The sequence below is a fragment of the Pongo abelii genome, chromosome 17, assembly GCF_028885655.2.
Source record: "Pongo abelii isolate AG06213 chromosome 17, NHGRI_mPonAbe1-v2.0_pri, whole genome shotgun sequence".
NCBI lineage: Eukaryota > Metazoa > Chordata > Mammalia > Primates > Hominidae > Pongo > Pongo abelii.
The window spans coordinates 38,596,545-38,608,819 of record NC_072002.2 but is presented as its reverse complement, the minus strand read 5'-3'; the positions used below and the strand labels follow the sequence as shown (position 1 = coordinate 38,608,819).

General features: G+C 42.3%; 1 protein-coding gene across 1 annotated transcript in view; it reads left to right on the top strand.

Moving 5' to 3' along the window:
* The first annotated feature begins 1,390 nt into the window (after positions 1-1,390).
* DKFZP469O0726 (protein) overlaps positions 1,391-12,275 on the top strand; it is a 224,864-nt gene continuing 213,979 nt past the window's right edge. Inside the window, 1 exon segment of the mRNA NM_001135369.1 lies at positions 1,391-1,559. The gene's annotated coding sequence lies outside the window, so the exon portion shown is untranslated.

Below are 12,275 nucleotides of genomic sequence, written 5' to 3'. Positions count from 1 at the left end.
TATCCTTAGATAGTAAGCCCTGAGGTTTCTTCTTTTCCAGACAAATACAGCTGCTTTAGTTACCACACATTTTACAGTAGAAGTATTGTGCGAGTAAAGTGCCTGCTTTGTTAATAAAAGATGATGCCAGTCTGAGATACACCAGCAGGATTGCTTGTGATATCCAAAAACATCATTTCAAAAGATCTGCCACATGCTGTTTCACACATATCACAATGACCAAACGGGCCTATGATAGGTTCTCAATACATGCTTCTAGACTTGATGGAAAAACTACAGTCCTTTTAAAAATGATACCTATTTATTACTTTTTCATTGCAAAAGAACATGTTCATTAAATACATTTAGAAAATTCAGGAAAGCAGAAATCAGTTTTCGTATGCTCGTAATTTCCTGTCTTTTTAGTTATGCAGAAATGCTTTTAAAAAGCAAAGCTGTGGCCTGCAGGGGTGGCTCACACCTGTAATCCCAACACTTTGGGAGGCCCAGGAGTTGGAGACCAGCCTGGGCAACACGGGGAGAGTCTATCTCTACTAAAAATACAAAAATTGTCCGGGCGCGGCAGGGCGCGGCAGGGCGCGCCTGTAGTCCAGCTGAGGCCGGAGGATCGCTTGAACCCAGAAGACGATGCTGCACTGAGCCGAGATCGCGCCACTACACTCCAGCTTGGGAGACAGACCTTGCCTCAAAAAAAGAAAAAAACAAAAACGGTGGAATTATACTAGAGTTTGAACCTTCACGTTATAGACTATTTGCTAACTCCTCTAGCTAGACGCCTTGCGCATGGAATCTGGAGGGGAGGAGGTGAGGAAATTTTGTAAATCCTTGTCTCACGCATATCTATTCTATAATGGTTACACCTGTATGGCATTTTAAGCGCTTCCTTTCACAGGTGAAAGCAAAAGGAGGTGTTTTTTGTAAATTGTCTAATTTACATTGCCAATTAAGTTCCCACGGGTCGAGTTGCAGCCAAAGCAAAAAAGAAGAAAAACTAGGCAGCTGGATAACCTATTGCTTAATGACAGACTTCTAGACTATTAACCCAGGACTTATATTTTGCCTGGGGACGGGAATCTTCCACTGGCTCACACGGGCGGTTCCTTGTAGTCTCCGGGTAAGGCCTGCCACTTCTTCCCTCGGGGTGTGGTGGGAGGAGCGCGAAGGCTTTGCGCCTCCCTAGTAGTTGGCAAAACCTGGAACCAGCGCCAGTGGCTCAGGCGGGACAGGAGCGGGCCGGGGGCGTGGGCAGGCCAGGCAGGGGTGGGGAGTGGGCGGGGAACGGGCGTGTCCTCGCTACGGTCACGTGTCGGGAGGGATGCCAGCTCGCCAGGAGGATGCGCGTTCCAGGGGCGGGCCGGGGGGAGGGGCGGCGCCACCTCGCGCTCCGCCGTGGTCCCTGGGCCGGGTCCCGGAGACAGACGTTACGCGGGCTCGAGCTTCCTCGGGGAGTGCCAGCCAGAGTCGGTGACGACCACTTCCTCGACGTGGGGCGGGCGGACGGGAAGCCTGCGGTCGTGGCCCCCGCCTCGGGAGCTCTGGGAGCCCGGGTGACCGCGTAGGTCAGTTTCTCGCGGCTGTCCACGCCTGGAGTTCGAGGCCGGTTCCCGCGCTGACGGGTTCCCGCCGGGCTGCGCTCGGGAGGTCTGTCCGCGCCTGGTTGGGGGTGGGCGCTCCCGTCCCGGGCGTCTCAGAGGATGGTCGGGTCGTGGCGCGGCGACGCAGGGCTGCAGCCGAGCTCGGTTTCCCGGCGGCCGCTGGCTGCTCCAGCGCTGCAGGAAGTTAGGCGTTAAAAGTAACAAGATGTTGGCGTTTGTTGCACTTCCACTCGGGTGCCACGACCATGCTGGTGCCGCATGCATCCCCCACCAGATCTTCAGCTGCGTGCCTTCTCGGTACTTTCGTGTGTCCATGTGACTTTTTAATTTCCTCCTAACAAGAGGAGGATTGATGCACAATGGAAGTCACGCATTGTTCATGTGACCGTTTCCCAGTGTACCGCGTGGTCGGTTCTACAAGCATGAACGAATATCCAAGGGAGATTCTGAAACTGAATGAGAGCGCAGCTGCACAATAGACTTTAACAATTCACTTATCCCGCTGCCCTAATGATTGTCAGGAGGCATTGAAAAGGGTTATTCTGATTTAGTATTAGTTTTCAGTTCAAGTTGTCGTTTTTAGGCAGATGGTATTGTGAAATGGAACTGTGGGCAGTGTGATATTGTTAGCTTAAATAAGGTTGCTTGAATGTTGCAAATGTGGCTATTAGGTGTCTGTGAATAGTTAATAATATAATTAAATCAGCTTTAAAATCGGTGATGTGTTTTCCCTGAAAACTTCAGTCTTTGCTCTGTAATAGGTGCATTCTGGATTTGGAGTTTGGAACCTCCTCACCTCTTTACTCAGCATTTGGGAAATAATTTGCAGATTCGTTTTGAGGGGTAGAAGTATTTGCAGTCTAACCCCGATACAATGAATTTTTTGCAGCGGTTTGATAGGTATAAATTCTGAACCACCCCCCTCCCTCCCCACCCCAAGCTGGAATTGTGAAGATTTCTTAATTACAGCATAGTAACAAAATCCACCTTTTAATTCCCTAATTCTAAACCACTAGGTGGGCTTTGTCTACAATTTATAGGGGGAAAAGAGGAGAAAACTGTCAGTAACATTCCTTTCTTAAAATTTAACTATTCTTTTTCATTTCTCCCAGGTAGTGTAACTCTTCTCCAGCATTGAGCAACAGATAGTCAAAATAGGCGTTAACTGCCAAAGTTTGAGTAGATTAATCTGAAACATTTGTTATCTCAGTGTAGTATTTTGTGAAGGTTGTTTATGAAAATGACACTTGCTAAATATCTCGTTGTGAATCAGCAGAAACTTATGGTGGGTGGCTAATTCTTGTCTCTGGAGGCTGCTCATTTTTGCATGTATTATTCTAGCTGACTTTGATTCAGAGCAGTCAGGTATGATTTCTCTCTCTCTCTCTTTTTTTTTTTTTTTTTTTTACTTGAGACAGAGTCTCGCTCTGTTGCCCAGGCTGGAGTGTAGTGGCACGATCTCAGGCTCGCTGCAATCTCTGCCTCCCGGGTTGAAGCGATTCTCCTGTCTCAGCCTCCCAAGTAGCTGGGATTACAGGCACATGCCACCATGCCTGGCTAATTTTTGTATTTTTAGTAGAGACAAGGTTTCACCATGTTGTTCAGGCTGGTCTCGAACTCCTGACCTTATGATCCGCCTGCCTTGGCCTCCCAAAGTGCTGGGATTACAGGTGTGAGCCACAGGTATTATTTCTATAACAGTATTCCTGGTTGGGTGCCATGGCTCACGCCTTGGGAGCACTTTGGGAGGCCGAGGCGGGTGGATCACTTGAGGTCAGGAGTTTGAGAGCAGCCTGGCCAAAATGATGAAACCCTGTCTCTACTAAAAATACAAAAATTAGCCGCGTGTGGTGGTGGGCACCTGTAATTCCAGCCACTTGGGAGGCTGAGGCTGGAGAATCCCTTGAACCCAGGAGGCGGAGATTGCAAGTGAATGGAGATCGTGCTGTTGCCCTGCAGCCTGGGCGACAAGAGTGAAACTCCTTTTCAAAAAAAAAAAAAAAAAAATTCTCCCCATCATTTCCTCAAAACAAGGGGAAATGATACTGTTTTAGAACCAACAATTAGGTTGAAGAATACAGCCAGTCTTTTTTGAGTAATAACATGGCTGAATGCCGGTTAAATATTAATACATTACAAACTTTCTCCTTGTGGCTTTATTTTACTCAGAGATACATCTGTATATCTGATCATAATATTTTTAAGTTGGAACTGTGTCAATTTCTTACCTCTTGACATTACTGGAAGCTGAGCTTTTATACATTATACGTATTCATTGAGAAAAGTAGTAGGCAGAAAGTAGAAATCAGCCAAACCAATAACTTAGTGGAGAAGAGAGAATATGATATCAAGTGTGTGTGAGAAATTTGATATCCTTCAGAACCTTGTCAGTTCTTCCAGGCTGAGTCTGAACTTTGGCAATCAGAGCTTTTTTGATGACCTAGCAAGTTCTCTGAATTTCCTAGAAAGAGGACAGGTTTTAGCACTGCGTCACCAGCTTATACTAACAATTCATGAAGTTTAAGAAAAGACACTGTCAGGTAATCTGTATAGTATATGTATATTTATGATCATGGTGTCATATAAGTATCTTATGTGATGTTCTTGGTCTCTAGAAATGTTTTTCCTCATGTGGACTCTGCCACTAATGCTGTGTCGGTACTGTCAGTATTAAGGGGGCTGTGTGAGGTGGGCTAGTATAAGAAATAGTTTTAATGCTATTACTAGGAAGATAAACTAGGTCGCTCACTTTACTTTTATTTATCAGCCTGCAAGTAGGAAATTACTGTGTAGTGAAAGCAGTCTTTAACTGTACAATTTCCTATCACATGACAATGGAAAGTAACCACATGTTTTTACTTTGTGTTTAAAGTTTTTCTTTAAAGAGGTATTTCTGTGATGCATAAATGGTCAGTATTATTATACATGAGTTTAATTGAGTTTGAAAGATAATTTTCAAATGTGAAATAATTGAAATGGGAAAATTTTAATGCAATTTTCTAAAATTTAGGGAATTTTATCATTAAAAGGTAACAATCAGCCTCCTTGCTAGGATTTTTATTACTAAACTTGATTTGTTAAATTTGTAGGGTTCTCTGCTTTTCGTACCTGCTCTGTTTTGAAACAGTAGTTAATAGTTTTCAGAATCTGTCAAATTGAAGTTCAAATCAGGGGTGCATCTAGGGGTTAGTGCTTAATTGTTAAAGCAGCTAAAATTATAGCATCAAAGTTATTTTAAACAACTTCATTAAGCAAAGCTATGAAGCTTATTTAATTTTTACTAATTTTAAGAAACATTAAAATTTCCAACCGAATATGGGTAAAATAAATAACCGGTGATATGGTTGGTTTTTTATTATGTCCGTATGGCATCCAAGTCGGTGTGGGTATGGAATGGATATGAATAAGAGAAGGTAATGTAAATTTATCAAATATAAAGTAAATAATAATTTGGTATAAACATTTTATGATTTCAGTGCTTTATAAACCATTAGATGACACATAATTGTGGCCAATTCGCCATGATTTCTCCTCCGGGAGATGAATGCTTTTTATTAGGGCACAAAGACTTATTGAGGAAGTTAGAGAAAAAGTTTCACTGAGTTAAAAATTAAGTGATTAAAATTTTGTCTTATAATTTAAAACGATACAGGTTAGTGCTTCCCAAAATGGGCTTTATAATTTGCTCTTGTTTTCCTTAAATTGCCATGTTTTAGGTATTCTTTTCAGTTAATAAATAAAGCTTTTTAAAATGAGGCACTCAAAACATAATTCAGATTCAACTTCCTCAGTGCTTACACAGGAACACTAATGAGAATCAACGGCCTTTAACTTTTGCAGCTGAATTGAATTTTATAAAATACATAACAATGCCAGATGCGGTGGCTCACGCCTGTAATCCCAGCACTTTGGGAGGCCGAGGCCGGCGGATCACGAGGTCAGGAGATGAAGACCATCCTGGCTAACACAGTGAAACCCTGGCTCTACTAAAAAATACAAAAAATTAGCCGGGCATGGTGGCGGGCACCTGTAGTCCCAGCTACTTGGGAGGCTGAGGCAGGAGAATGGTGTGAACCCGGGAGGCAGAGCTTGCAATGAGCGGAGATCGTGCCACTGCATTCCAGCCTAGGCGACAGAGCGAGACTCCGTCTCAAAAAAAATAAATAAATAAAAAAAAATAAAATAAAATAAAATATATTGCATTATTTCACCCCTTCTACATTCTGGCTGTGACTCTACTGTTAACACTTGGCAAGTAACTTCACCTTTGGGCTTTTCAGTTGCTTCAGCTCTAGAATCAGAGTGTTAGATTAAATATGAATTTGTTTACCAATGTTCAGTTTCTAAAACAAGCAAAAAAAAATGCATTTGTTTATGTCGTCACAAATGTCAGTTTTCTGTATACATAATATGTGTATCTGTGCACATGTGTGCATAATGTATACACACATACATACATGTAGGTATATGATTGCATCAGAGAAATTACTGATTGCTAGCAACTAATCATAGTTAGAGCAAATAAGTTTTTTTTTTGCCATTGCCGTGTTTTTATGTAGTTACTTTAATCTTTAATACCTTGCTGGTATTAAAAGAATATAATGTCAGGAGAAAACACACCATTAAGCAGCTAACTACAGGCTGGGTGAGGTGGCTCATGCCTGTAATTCCAGCACATTGGAAGGCAAGGCAGGATAATTCCTTAAGGCCCGGAGTTCGAGACCAGCCTGGCAACGTAGCCAGACCGCATCTCTATAAAAGATACAAAAATTAGCTGGGTATGGTGGTGTGCATCTGTGGTCCCAGCTACTCAGGAGGCCAAGATGGGAGGATTGCTTGAGTTCAGGAGTTTGAGGCTGCAGTGAGCCATGATTGTGCCACTGCACTCCATCCTGGGCAGTTGACTGAGACCCTGTTTCAAAAAAGCAGCTAACTACTTTGGAGTGCAGGGCTAAGCACAGTACTGGTTTTTATGTTTTTAAGATTTAGTTTATAGGATGTTTTTGTTCATAGACATTTAATTTTTCTCATTCAAATTTCTAGCATACAATGTATTTTAAATATAAATGTAACAACATTCATAAAATCAGTAAGAATTTAAAAACTAATCGCAACATATATTTTTAATAATTTTTGAATAGTCTCCCTTTGTCTTTATTAGGAGTATAGGGCTGGGCGTGGTGGCTCACGCCTGTAATCTCAGCACCGTGGGAGGCCGAGGTGGGCGGATCACCTGACGTCAGGAGTTTGAGACCAGCCTGACCAACATGGAGAAACCCCGTCTCTACTAAAAATATAAAATAGCTTGGCATGGTGGCACATGCTTGTAATCCCTGCTACTCGGGAGGCTGAGGCAGGAGAATCACTTGAACCTGGGAGGCGGAGGTTGCGGTGAACTGAGATGGCGCCATTGCACTCCAGCATGGGAAACAAGAGTGAAACTCTGTCTCAAAAATAAAAAGAGTACAAATGCTGGCTGGATGCAGTGGCTCACGCCTGTAATCCCAGCACTTGGGGAGGCTGAGGTGGACAGATCACTTGAACCCAGGAGTTTGAGACCAGCCTGGGCAACACGACGAAACCCTGACTCTACAAAAAATACGAAAATTAGCTGGATATGGTGGCATGTGCCTGTAGTCCCAGCTACTTTGGGAGGCTGAGGTGGGAGGATCACTTGAGCCCAGGAGGTGAAGGTTGCAGTCAGCTGAGATTGTGCCACTGCACTCCAGCCTTAGTGACAGACCCTGTCTCAAAAAAAAAAAAGAAAAAAAAAGTACAAATGCCATTTGGCAATTGTGCCAGTCGTATTTTAGATGCTTCCTGATTTTTTGTGTGTGATAAAATGTACGTAACATCAAATTTGCCCTTTTAGGTTTTTTTGTTGTTGTCGTTTGTTTGTTTTTTAAAAAGAGTTTCATTCTGTTGCCCAGAGCTGGAGTGCAGTGGCATGGTCATAGCTCACTGCAGCCTTGAACTCCCGGGCTCAAGTAGTCCTCCTGCTTCAGCCTCCCAAGTTGCTGGATCTATAGGTGTGCACCATGACATTTGGTAATTAAAATTTTTTTTTTTGGTAGAGACTGGGGTCTTGCTGTGTTGCCTAGACTGGTCTTAAACTCCTGGCCTCAGGCTATCCTCCTGCCTCAGCCTCCCAAAGCGTGGGATTACAGGCATGAGCCATCACACCTGGCCTGTTTTAGCCATTGTTAAATGTATTATTCAGTGGCATTGCATACATTCACATTGTAGTACAGCTATCACCACTGTCCATCCCCAGGACCTTTTCCTCCATCCCAAACTGAAACTCTGTTCCCATTAAACGTTACTCCCTATTTCTTCCTCCCTTCTCCAGCCACTGGCAACCACCATTCTATGTTTTGTCTGTATGACTTTGACTATTTTAGCTGTCTCATCTAAGTGGAATCATACAATATTTGTCCTTTTGTGAGTGATTTATTTCACTTAGCATGATGTATTCCAGGTTTGTCCATGTTCTAGCATGTGTCAGAATTTCTTTCCTCAGTCGGTTGATTGAGACAGAGTCTTGCTTTGTCGCCCAGGCTGTAGTGCAAAGTGGCGGGATCTCGGCTCACTGCAACCCCTGCCTCCCGGGCTCAAGCCATTCTTGTGCTTCAGTCTCCCCAGTAGCTGGGACTACAGGCACGCACTGCCACACCAGGCTAATTTTTGTGTTTTTAGTAGAGACGGGGTTTCACCATGTTGGCCAGGCTGGTCTCGAGCTCCTGACCTTAGGTGATCTGTGCACCTCAGCTTCCCAAAGTGCTGCGATTATAGCCGTGAGCCACTGCACCTGGCCAAAAAGTTACCTGAATCTGCTGAAATTTGGAGAGCAAGAGCATGGGAAATGAGAAACACAATATTCAGGATTTCAATTTTTTTTAATGTAATGACTTTTTTTTTTTTTTTTTTTTGAGACGGAGTCGCACTCTGTTGCCCAGGCTGAAGTACAGTAGCACGATCTTGGCTCACTGCAACCTCTGCCTCCCAGGTTGAAGTGATTCTCCTGCCTCAGCCTCCCCAGTAGCTGGAATTACAGGCGTGTGCCACCATGCCCAGCTAATTTTTGTATTTCTAATAGAGGTGGGGTTTCCGTGGTCTGTTGGCCAGGCTGGTCTCGAATTCCTGACCTCAAGTGATCGCCTGCCTCGGCCTCCCAAAGTCTTGGGATTACAGGCATGAGCCACCACACCCATCCTTCCTTTTAAAGGCTAAATTATATTACCTTGTATATGTCACATTTTGTTTTTCCATTCATCTGTCAATGGACATTTAGGTTACTTCTCCTGTGAACATGGGAATACAAATACCTGTTTGATTCCTTGCTTTTAGTTCTTTTGGGTATATACCCAGAAGTAGAATTGCTGGATCATAGGTAATTATGTGTTTAATTTTTTGAGGAACCCCTATACTTCTCTGATGTTTTAAGATTTACAATTGCATGTTGTTATATGTATGACTAGGTGAATTGGGCCTGGATGTCTGAGATTTTAACTTTTCTAATACCTTTAAGAACTCTATTCCTGAAAAGGGCACATTGTTAAATATTTTCAGTTTCTGGCACTCATGTGAATTAGCTCTTATTGTTGAATATTATTATCTTTGATTTCTCTAGGAATTTTCTTTCTTGGTTCTATAGATTTTTTTTTTTGAGACAGAGTCTCACTCTGTCACCCCGGCTGGACTGCAGTGGTGCGATCTTGGGTCACTGCAAACTCTGCCTCCTGGGTTCAAGTGATTCTTGTACGTCAGCCTCCCCAGTAGCTGGGATTACAGGCGTGCACCACCATACCTGGCTAAGTTTTGTATTTTTTAGTAAAGATGGGGTTTCGCTATGTTGGCCAGGGTGGTCTCAAACTCCTGGCCTCAAGTGATCTGCCCTCCCTGGCCTCCCAAAATGTTGGGAATACAGGCGTGAGCCACCGCACCTGGCCAATTCTGTAGATATTAAGCTGGAATTGTAAAGAAAAGTAGCAAGCAGTTCAAATGATAAAATAATAGACTCCAACCAAATTTAACAAGTCATTGCCCTTGGAGTTGTAAGTTTTAAAATCTTTGTCAATATTTCGGAACTGTTGGGGCCACAGAACTTATCTACTATATTAAGTGGGGAGTCAGTGGCATAGACTATCAAGTATGGTCACCAGTTTAAGTAATTTTATGATATTTACAAGACAACAAAATATAAATTTTCTATCCTCAAAAGAATTTAAAAATTAGAAGTCTAACTTTCCCTAGTGGACCTTGGAGGAGAGAAAACATAAGGCAAAAATGGTCTCTTATCTCTTGATTTTTGAAGCTCAAAATGTTTTCCATCTAATTATTTCCTGGAAAACATTCTCATGGCCATGAAAATCTCATTAATCTAAAAACAGAGCTTGGAATTGCGTGAATGTGAGAAGAGCAGCTGAAAAGTGGTCTTGAAAAATACCATGTGCACTGATAGAAATGGCTGCAATCCATTGTGACCAGCTGCATTTGGGAATGCTTATCTTCTTCTTTTGGCTTAAACATCAGAGACAAAGCGCTTTTCTGGAATAAGCTCTCATGATTTGGAAGAATGTTTTTAAAAAATCTGTTCAACATATGAATTTAGATGATTCTTTAAAAAATCAATTTTGAAGTTTCTTCTAAAGGTACCTTTTAGTCAGAAATTAATGGAAATTAAATAGTTTACAAATTAAAGATGCATCAAATTAAGAAAGTAGTTATCAACCTCAATAATCTGTGGGGGGTGTTTTAAATAATTTCTCCCTTTTTTGTTATTTTTGGTATAATTTTTTTTTTTTTTGAGACAGAGTCTCACTCTTGTCGCCCAGACTGAAGTGCTGTGGCGCGATCTTGGCTCACTGCAGCCTCCACCTCCTGGGTTCAAGCGATTCTCCTGTTTCAGCTTCCTGAGTAGCTGGGATTACAGGTGCCCATCACCACGCCTGGCTAATTTTTCTACTTTTAGTAGAGACGGGGTTTCGCCATGTTGTCCAAGCTGGTCTCGAACTCCTGACCCCAGGTGATCCGCCCGCCTCGGCCTCCCAAAATGCTGGGATTACAGACAGGTGTGAGCCACTGGGTCTGGCAGTATAAATTTTAAAAAATGTATTTCCCATGGCTTATTAGAAAAAAAACCTGTTAATTTTATGTCACTAGATATACCTTTTGTAAGGCATTGCCTGTAGACCTTCCTATAGGGAGACTGGATTGCTTTGTTTTCAAAGGACTAAGTCCTCATCCATCTGCCCATCCATCCATCCGGTTAACTAATATTTGGTTGCCTACTGTGTTCTAGGCACCTTGCTAGGGAGATGATAGGGGAACAGAATAGACACGAGGCACTTGTTCTCATCGAGTTTACAGTCTAGGGACAGCCAAATAAATGACCACACTGATACCCATAGACTCACATATCGTGGCAGGTTGCCATGAGGGCTTATCACGGAGCTCTAGGTGATATTGGAGATGGAGAGAGCAACTCAGACCTCTCTCCAGAAATGTGGATAGTAGTTTATTTGTACACTTGTCTTCCTTATAACATTTAAAAGTTCTCCTAGTGTAAGGCCTGGTTTTATTCATTAGTGTCATCGGAGTTTAGGACGATGCCTAGAATGTGGTAAGCCTTCAAGTCATTGGGTATTGATTCATCCCCTTGTATGGTATTAGAATTAGGGAAGGCGATGCAGGCCTGGTGGCAGTAGGGAAACTGCAGCTTCTGGTGGCTGTCATGTTGGACACCTGATGGTGGGATAACTACCTGAATGTTCACCTAAGGGTTAAGGTTTCAGATACTCATGGGCATTCTAGATATTCAAGTCTACATAGACAGCAGTGGACTTTCAGTCCACATTTAGTGGATGGTTCTTGGATGAGAAAAGAAATTGTGTGCTGAGTGCAGTGGCGCACGCCTGTAATCTCAGTGCTTTGGGAGGCCAAGATAGAGAATCACTTAAGCCCAGGAGTTTGAGATCAGCCAGGGCAACAAAGCGAGTCCCCATCTCTTTAAAAAAAAAAATTGTGATGAATGACTTTATTCCTTGGTTTGAAACATTTTATAAGTAGTTTCTTTCTTTGTAGTGTAGCTGAGAGGAATATAAAGATCATTTTATTATAATGATCTAATTAGTATTGCTATCATTTTTAGGAGGTTTTCTCAATTTTTAAATTAGAGATATTTCTAGAGTTGTGCTATTTTGCCTGGGTGTTAGAGCTACTGGGAAAGTATTTTGCTATAAAAAAATATTTTTGGGCTGGGCATGGTAGCTCACGCCTGTAATCCTAGCACTTTGGGAGACCAAGGCAGGTGGATCGCTTGAGCCCAGGATTCGAGACCAGCTTGGGCAACATGGCGAAACCCCGTCTCTACAAAAAAAATACAGAAATTAGCTGGGCATGGTGGTGTGTGCACCTGTAGTCTCAGCTACTTGGGAGGCTGAGTTGAGAGGATCACCTGAACCTGGGAGGTCAAGGCTGCAGTAAGCCGGTTGTGCCACTGCACTCCAGCAGTGCAGAAAATATCTATATTTCAAAAAGAAATATATATTTTTGAAATATATATATTTCAAATAGATATATAATATATATTTTAAATATATATTTCAAATAGATATATATTATATAATATATAATATAATATATAATATATAATATAAATATATAATATAATATATAATA